The sequence below is a fragment of the Pseudochaenichthys georgianus genome, chromosome 5 (genome assembly GCF_902827115.2).
Source record: "Pseudochaenichthys georgianus chromosome 5, fPseGeo1.2, whole genome shotgun sequence".
Lineage (NCBI taxonomy): Eukaryota > Metazoa > Chordata > Actinopteri > Perciformes > Channichthyidae > Pseudochaenichthys > Pseudochaenichthys georgianus.
In genome coordinates this window covers 35,481,153-35,490,783 of record NC_047507.1, presented here as the reverse complement: position 1 = coordinate 35,490,783, position 9,631 = coordinate 35,481,153, and the positions used below count along the sequence as shown (strand labels likewise).

Genomic DNA, 9,631 nt, shown 5'->3' with positions numbered 1-9,631 from the left:
AAAAATAAAAATAAATGTTGTATCAAAAAGGCATGCCATTAAACAATACAAATAAAAAATGTAAAACTGTATTGCAGCCAGCATAAACATACATGGCATTGTAAAAATAAATATAAAATGAACATTTTAAAGAAAATAAATAAACAAGGAAGTACAAATGTTGCATTTAAAAATTAACTAGATAAAAAATATATAATATGGACAATAACTATTACGGTTATTTGAAGTATCACGGAGGAGATGGGCCACTTCGGCTGCCACGTCCCCCTAGCACCTCGCCAAGAGTGCGCAGGAAGGCTAGGTTGAAGGTCTACAGGCCTCCTCCCTTCTCAAGGCCGCATCCAACTCCCATCTCCGCTCAGCAGAGCTTTGGCCCAGTCCAAGTGCCGTTCCTGCTGGGCCCGATCCTCTCCTCCTCGTTTCCTCTTGCCTGGGTGACAATAAGATAATAATTAGCAATAAGGAAAAAACACAGGACAGGTACAGGTCACACAAGGATATAAGAATAACATGTATAAACAGAACAACAGTAAGGTGAACTAAAGAAAGTTCTGGCCCTAGATGTTTACAATGATTGTGAAAGTGAATTACATTATGTCCAGCCTGTTGATAATGAATATAAATATGTATATGATAGGATGTCACACACAACTGTACTAGCTGCTTACTAGTGAAGACTTTACTTGTAACAGAGCATTTCCAGACAGTGATATAGCTTATTTTAATTACTGTTGATGGATGATCCAAGGTTTAAAAAAACAAAACACAATTCCAGTCATTTTGACATTTCTATTTCTTACCTAGAACCACACGCTGCGGTGTCGTGATGGCACTCGGTGTTGGTGGTTGAGTCGGGTTAGGGTCTTCGGCTGGGGTCCGTTCTGGATTCAATGACGATGTGGACGGAACACTGCCATCAACCGTTGTTCGGGAATGTTCCTCCTCACAAGTCCCAATGTAATCATCTAGAACAGCAAAATGACTTAATTCCACAAACTACTGCAGCACAATACTAAATAGCAACAACAACTATAGAAAAGAAAAACTGAACGTAAACAATGGTACATATGGTGTTAGCAAACAATAGACTAGCTATGTAGCTCTTCGGGGCTCCATAAAAGCATGGGTTGTCGAACATTAATGTAAGGATAAAATAGACTTCTTTGTTAGAAGTGAGCGTACCTTGCAGGGACTCCAGTAAAGCCGTTGCAGAGTCCAGGCCTCCCTCCCTCCCAACGAAGTCGAACCACTTCCATTGTTTGCGACCCACACCACTCGTGTTGTTGTTGTCCTTTATTATGCGATATTCACTCTTCATCTTTTTAAGTTTTTCCAAAAAAACTGCAGGAAAGTCCTCCAAAATCCGCGTTCGGACATCTGTGCAGAGACATCCTGGAACACTTTTACATTTCGCGTTGTTCCGTCGAGCTCCCGCTGGATTTTATCATCCCCAATGAGATGAAGGAACGTCGTCCACCTCCTCGGTCGACCACGGTGTGCTTTTCTTAAAAAACGTAGCCATTTTTGTAGCTCCTCCGTTTACAAAATGCTGTTTATAAAAATGCTGCAAGCTTGCTTCTAAATATATATGCGACGCTAGGGATGAACTCGCGCGCGATCTTGTGACGATTCTCTCTGACCAATCAGCAGTCGAGAGTGTTGACGTCACAGCCCTGGCCTGGTCTGATAAATAGAACCACGATTTTATGGGGCCGGAAAAAGTACCCGCTAGCCGGTACTAGGCTATATGGAAAGGCCACCAAAAACTGGCCTGGCCGCTTGAGGACGGTTAAGGACGCTTAAACGGGGCTACCCGCTGCAGTGGAAATGCGCCATTAGAGGAATATTTTTCAAGTTTTTAATACTCTTATCAACATATGAGTGGACAAATATGCTTTATGCAAATGTTTATTATCATTTGAACAATGACAAAGATTCTCATGAATATTAAACACAACAACCTCTGAACATTACAAATATTCGCCTCAATTCAACCTGGAACCTCTCTCATACAATAATACAATACAAATGGTGTGTGTGTGTGTGTGTGTGTGTGTGTGTGTGTGTGTGTGTGTGTGTGTGTGTGTGTGTGTGTGTGTGTGTGTGTGTGTGTGTGTGTGTGTGTGTGTGTGTGTGTGTGTGTGTGTGTGTGTGTGTGTGTGTGTGTGTGTGTGTGTGTGTGTGTGTGTGTGAGATGGATCGTTGGAGCTATGTGCAACTCAAGGCATATGCTCGAACGGGAGCTGCCTGGACGCTGCAATCATGTTGCACTATCCGTGCTGAGTGTGCTGACTTTTCGTACAATGTCCCACTGTCTGGCTGCCTGCATAAAGTCAAGTGCTCGGCGCAGTTGTGTGGATAGAGCGCTCCTCTGTTTTCATTTAAACAGCTCCTTATATCCGTTAGCACCAGATGCTAACAACAACAATGCACATAAGGTCTCTCTCCCGCTCGCTCGGGCCACACATACACACACCCTCCCAGTCCTCCCGATGGCCTGCCGGTGAGCGTGGAAGAGTGGGCTGTCAGCATCAGCTTGTAGATGATATTTTAAACTCGATGCGCTCTGAAACTACGGGCCGGCCGAGGACAAAAAATACACATGCGTTAATCGCGTTAAAATAATTAGTGGAGTAAAAAAAATGTTGCGTTAACTTGACAGCCCTAATATATATATATTTATTTATATGCCGCTAAAACTGTGTAATATACCAGGCTGCTAAATCCTCCAAACTGTTACATGATGTGTATTTTGTAAAATGTGTAACTTTTTTGAATTGGAATTACAGCAAACATGTGCAATATATCCGTTATTACAGCTCCGTGGGCTCACTGGCAGCAATATAGTCCGTTCTTATTGTGCATCCATGGGTAAAGGTAAAACGCATGTAGTACTGAACACGTAACATGAACGTGCCGGGCAGCGCGGTCCCGTGGTTCAGATGCACGTTCATAATGCCGAGGAAAATAACTCTCAGAATAACGTTATTAGCACATTTTACAACTTGAGGACCGAATGTTTTTTATAAGGGCTATACAAACGTTCATACTGGGTAGTTTATTTAGTTTAAAACAAATTATCCAACGATTTACAGACCACTCTTTCCCAATGTAAGTCAATGGGAAAAAGTGTTTCCGGGCCCAGCAACCTAACGGAAGTGTAGTACCGCCGTTTGGCCACAACGAATATTCTCATCAGAGTACTCATCTATGGCGTAGTTAACACTAGAACCGCCAACGGGTACATTTAGCAGTTTTTTGTTTGTATGGAACTTTTTTTCAATAACATATTACAGTCTCCCAGTCCGTGACTTTTCCTGAAAGTGTGTTATGTAGCACCCTCTGTTGTTAACAATTGTCAATATGAAGTCAGCATCCAATTTATTGGACCCCAGGAGGTCAAGAGTCATTCTGTTAGACCACAATCTTGTGTAAGACAAATCATTGTTCTTTTGTCACATTTTGAATTACATAAGATTTCATTTTGCTAAATCAATGTATCTATAAATGTTGTAGTTGGTGTTTGCTAACATTTTTAGGAACGACATAGGCCTACACTTACTGTAGGTCAAATTACATTACTGTGATCTGATTAGTGTGCTCTGCAACTTTACAATTGTTGCTATATAGCAGTGGGATTTTTAAATATGGAGGGGTTCTTTCATAGTGTGTGGAATATGCGATACTGGAAACATGTGGGGTAAATATGTCACAATGGACGAAACGATTATTAGAGGGAGTTTTTGTAATATCATTAGTAGACATTAATTGTGTTGTTTAGATGGCAGTTAACTACTAAGACAAATAGTATGATTAGAAAGAGACAGAGTGGAAAGGGTTGGATTTATTTAACCTCAGTGTGCTAGAATTTCTATAGGTAATGCGTCCCGAGACCTGGGCTCTCTCTCTCTCTCTGCCCGTCAGACGGCTAAGACCCCAATCCGCTGAGCAAACAAAGGCCTATCCCAACCAGGAGACTGCTCCTTCTCAATAGACCAGACAGAGAACCAGAGCTGAATCAACAACAACAATAAGAACTGCATCCAGAACTATCTCCACCTGTGGCATCCAGAACCAAACAGCTTGCTGACAGGCAGAGATCTACTCTCATCAGTCCCTCAGGCAGGGCATGAAGTTCCAAGCTGAGCCACAAGATTTGGCACAAGAGCAAAGTGTGGGACATGAGAGCAGAATCCGCCCTCCATAAAGCAGCAGAGAGACTGTAAAGGAGGAGATGAAATGCAAAGCAGTACAAAAACCGCGGCATGATGGGGGCTGCAGATGTAGCTGGGCAGATGGCTGCCTCAAAGACTTACAGCTGATGGACAAAGGGGGAGGTCAGAATCAGAGGAGTTGGTCGAGAATGTGAGGCGGCCGGGGTCACGGCTTGAGATAAACCAGAGGAGAGGAGAAGGGAATCAACGGGAATGAGTGAGTTTACACATAAACACACTTATTATAAGCGCACATTTAAAGAACTTGAATTGACCTGATAAATAAGTGAAGATAAAAAGTTGTATTAACCATGAATTAATCAATTGGTAAATTAAAAATAGCAGTAAAGAGGAAACTATTAAAGTAAAATGAGAATCATCCTAAAACACACTGAGGAATAAAGGGGGAGACGTGACAGAGTAGAACCATATGCTTCAAGCTGTTCATCATGTTAACAAATTATTCTTATTAAATTATTAAATTATCCATAGTCCCTAGAGAACAGCAGAATACTGCCGGTTAAATGTTTTTGAATGTATTGGTCATAACGCAACCGTGTGTGAAGCTAACTAACGTTACCTAGCGAACTGAACATAGTTAGCCTAGCTAGCAGAGCGCCGACGCTAGCCATTACGTTATTTCAAAGACAATGTACATACAGTGAGCGCGCGATGGAGGCGTTGTGACAGTTGTCTGCCTACTTTGCTGGATGGGTGATTAACATGGTGGCTTTCACTAAAGCTCGCAGACACGGGGCTATTGACCAACATGAATCTGTTCATTGTGGAAAAGGCACTCATATTTATTTTCTTCTGCTTAAATAAAGGATAGATTGTTCATTTCCAAGACAACGTTAGTTAGCCATAGCTCAAGATTAGCTAAAGCTGTGCTAGTGTAGTGATTGCTTGACATGAGCACATGCAGACATGTAACGTTATGCGGGAAGCAGCCGTGTGCGAAGCTACCTACAGTATGAAATGCCCCTTCACACCAACACAGCTCCCGTTCTAGCTCCGTGCTTGCTCTTCTGATTCGAAACCGGTTTTTCTTCCCCTCCTTTTTGTTCACACCGCCCAGAGCCCGACTGGTGCTGCCGCTGCTGCGTCATGACGTCACCATTTACGTAGCTGATTTTCTCTCCAACGGTGCTCACAACAACAATGGGTGACTGCGTCGGGTCGATGATCCTGTTACTTTTAATCATACGAAGCCAGATTAAATTAAATAACTACTTCTCCAACCTTGTACTTTTCTCCAGAGTGCCGTGGTTCATTGTTTATTAATGTAGTTCATTCTACTTGTGATGGTCGGACATGGCAACCTGTGCAGCCCATGTATTGATTCCATCCGATAGCTGCTATAATACAAAACAAAACGTCTGCCTGCTCTCCACAATGATCAATAACAGCGAACGGATGGTCAAAGTAAGGCACAAATGAACAGAATCACACGAAGCCTGGTTAGTGTTGCCTGACTTTATAAAGTGTGTTTTTTTTTAATAAGTGTGTGGTTGCGTTCTAGTCACTTTGCTCAGCGCTACTGCTTGTTACAACTTGTATTTGCTTTGAGACCAGCGTTTCCACCAGAGGGGCGTCTTGCCGTCAGTTGACGGCCTTATTCAGCTCGGGATGCCCTGAACTCGAGCCGAGGGCGTCCAAAAATATTAATAATTAGAGAGAAGATCGAGTTATTAGTTTGATCACATTATGATCCCTCAAACAAGGACAGCGATGACAGAGAAATGCAATTACAATAAGACTTTTCCAAAATATCATACCTTGTTCTTTGTCTTCAGAGAGTCTTGGTATTCTCTCAACAGTGCATTGTGCATGACCTTGTATGTGTGCATAAAGTCATCCAGTCTTGTGAGCCTCTTCTGCTGAAAGTGAATCTTTTTAAGATCCCACTGGCTCTTCTCCATAATCCCCTGGGTCATGTTGTCTTTAGTGTAGTTCTGTTAAATAACAGCTCTTTGGTGAATTATTGTGCCTACAACTGTATGGATATCAGCCATGTCATAAAGTTGTGGTTAGCTGTAATTATGTTTTTTTGTTCAAGTTTACCTGTGTTGATTTCTGGGCAACTGTCTTGAACCTCTTTGACAGCTTTTCATAAAAGGGACCTCTTCCATGAAGTCCAAGGTCACCTGCCATAGAAGCATCTAACTTTAATAATAGGAAAAACAAGTTTAAAATTAAAACATACATGAAGAATAGGAAGTTAACTAACCCAGTAGTAGTCTTGACCACAGAGCAGCCTAAGGCAGAAAGTACTTGAGCAGCTTGGGGATAAAGTTTGTGCAAAAGTACTCATTTGGCTCTCCAACTTTATCCAATGATGCCTGCTGGATGACATCCTTAAAGTGGTAGTCAAACGGTGTTGGGCCCAAATCATTCTGTAAGACACATATTCACGTTCATGTAATTGTTTTGTATTTTGGTGCATTTTTGAGTACTAAACCAGATGTTACTTACAATATTATAATTCTTTGGTCCATGTAATTGTGTATTTTGTATTTGCATGGACCGCATTTACAACAAATTTGCTGAACATTTCTACAAAGGAAAAAAGTCCATACAGCTTATACCTATTTAGGCATAACTCACAAAAGGGAAATACTCAAAGCACCCAGAAAAACACATACATATTAGGGCTGCAAATAACAATTATTTTCATTGTCAATTAATCTGTCGATAATTTTCTTGATTAATCGATTAGTTGCTTGGTCTATAAAATCTCAGAAAATCAGTGTTTCCCAAAGTCCAACATGACGTACTCAAATGTCTTGTTTTGTCCATAACTCAAAGATATTCAATTTACTGTCATAAAGGAGTAAATATAGCATAACATATTCACATTTAAGAAGCTGGAATCAGAGAATATTTACTTTTAGAAAATACTTTTTCGTAAGAAATTACTCAAACAGATTTTTGAAATAGTTGGCGATTAATTTAATAGTTGAAAACTAATCCATTATTCAATTTTATTTTACAATTCTACAAAGGATTACCTACCACAAAGTCTTCCTCAGCAATGCCTGAGTCATCAATGACTGGCTGGGCAACTGCGGTCAAAAGCATCTGAAGGTCTTTAAAATGTTTCTCAACATTTTCCCCACTGCATGGACTTGCCAGCAGCACGGTGGCACTAACTACTAGTTGATCCAGTTATTTTAGAGTAGTAGCCTGGGTCATCAGCCCGAAGACATGCATTCACAGACGATAGTGTTTCGCGGCACTGTGAGGAAGAATTTACAGAATTATTATAATTACAATGCCACTATACTCTAAACTAAAATATAACTAAATCATATTCAGTTGAAGACATCACTCACTGTTTTTTGCAGAGGTCCTTTGCGTTTTTCATGACATGGCTCAGGCATCTATGTAGGATAGGAAGTGCAAGTGCATGCTTGTCCCGTCACAATGTGATAATATTGTGATAGTTGTTCATTGAGACTAAGGCCACATAGATTATGAGCCATTGCCTGCATCAAAACTACAGAGCCATCACAAAGTAACATAACTGGTCTTCTGCGAATTTTTGGCCCATGTTGTTTGACACAGTCTGTGATGAAAGAACCAAGAAAGTATGTTATCGATGCTGTGGTGTGTTCACAGGTAACATATGTGGCAACAGGGACAGGGGAGCATCCTTTTACTGGATTTCTGACCACAAGTTCGTAGATGTAAAAAGGTGTGCTCTCCCCTTTTGCCTTTTTAACAATGCTCCCTGTGGCATCTAGGTAGACAATGTCCTCCTTCGATCTGTCATGGAATAACCTAATTGTTCTCTTAGACCAGGGGTCGGCAACCCGCGGCCCTTTAAGCCCTCTGCTCTGGCTCCCTTGAGCTTAGACAAAAATAAGAAGGAAATAAAATAAATGTATTTGTAGGACTATTTATATTTTGTTGCATGGTTAAAAATGTTTTGTATCTTGTATTTTGAGGTGATACTGTGACACATAAATAAAAAACAAAACGGTTTTAATTAGGTCAACTAAAATATGCTACGGTCCCGCGCGAGCGCCTTTTCTTGGAGGCGAATAACCTGACCCCCGGCTCAAGGGAGAGGAAGACAGTTGACGATCTTCAGTCATAATTCAATGTGGTTGTGACGGGGCTCTATTTCTCCGTTCAAAAAACATTGGCCTAGTCGGTTGGGTTAAGCTCCAAAACTTTATTTACAGCAACAAAAACAAAAAACGGAACCAGCACAATTTAAACAACAAAATAAAAATCCAAAACAGGCCGTCCATCACTCATTAGAGTAAACATGCTCTGGTGTTGCCTTCTCTGCAACCATCTCCTGAACATGTCCCAGCTGTTGCCTTCATTGCAACATTCTTCCGAGTGATCCTCCAGGGCCAAAACCGTCCATTTTGAACCCATAGCCCCTCCCACAGGCTTACCGTCAACAGGTGACGCAATTACCTCAAACCACATTGTCAACATAAAAACATCCGACCCAAACATAAACAGGTTAACCACCTCTTAACATAATCATTTAACAAATTAACAAACACACAATAAATAATAAATTGCATGGTTCCCTTTTAGGAAGAGAGCAGGAAATGTTTAGTGAGTGAGTGAGTGAGTGAGTGAGTGAGTGAGTGTGTGTGTGTGTGTCAGCTGTCAGTGGCGGAGTCGGTCACTCATGTGATCCGCTCCATCACAGTGGTATGTAATTTATTTCAGAAAATGTTATATTCCATGGAATTCTCTTAACGTCCCGATAGCAATGAATATATTAAATACATAAAAAAATGTATCTCTGGAAGCCGTAGCGCTGTAAAAAGCACGACCAATCCATCTGAGCCGGCCCGGCTAAAATAACTGGATGGCCTACCTGCCTGTCAGCCTTCCATCTGTGCACAAACTAATCTCGTGCCCTCATTGGTCATGTGCGCGTTGGTGTGTGTTGGAGGAGGGACTCTGTCAGAAAGTCTGAAGGAAGAGGCATATTTGTTCCGGTTGTGTATTTTCAAATTCTAGCGCACTCGAACTGGTTTCTCCATTCTTACCTACCCTACCTTTAACTCTTTTTAGGGTGCAGCTATATGTTTTATTTATTTCAAAGTGAGCCCATTTTAATAATATATTTTTTTCCTTCAAATGTGCAGAGGACACCCCAAGTGCTGTGTTTAATTTATTTTAAAGTAGGCCTGTGTATTATTTTTAATTCTCCTTATAAGAGTTCTTTGTTTCTTATAAGAGGTTAACAGTTTTATATCATGTAATACATAGCCTAATAAATGCAAAAAAACTTTAGTTTTTGTCTGATATAACAATAAAAAAACTATGAAATATGTTTTGCGGCTCCAGACAAAAAAATGTTGGGGAAAAAGGAGCAAAATGGCTCTTTTGGTCAAAAAGGTTGCAGACCCCTGTCTTAGACCAAAGCATGACACCTTTTG

At 41.0% G+C, this 9,631-nt stretch overlaps 1 long non-coding RNA gene across 1 annotated transcript; it reads right to left on the bottom strand.

The window, feature by feature from the left end:
- Positions 1 to 383: 383 nt before the first annotated feature.
- LOC139433895 (uncharacterized) lies at positions 384 to 1,230 on the bottom strand. The gene is made up of 3 exons (XR_011643290.1): positions 1,183 to 1,230; positions 801 to 965; positions 384 to 430 (listed from the first exon to the last, which is right to left on the bottom strand). It is a non-coding gene; the product is annotated as an uncharacterized lncRNA (long non-coding RNA).
- Positions 1,231 to 9,631: the final 8,401 nt, after the last annotated feature.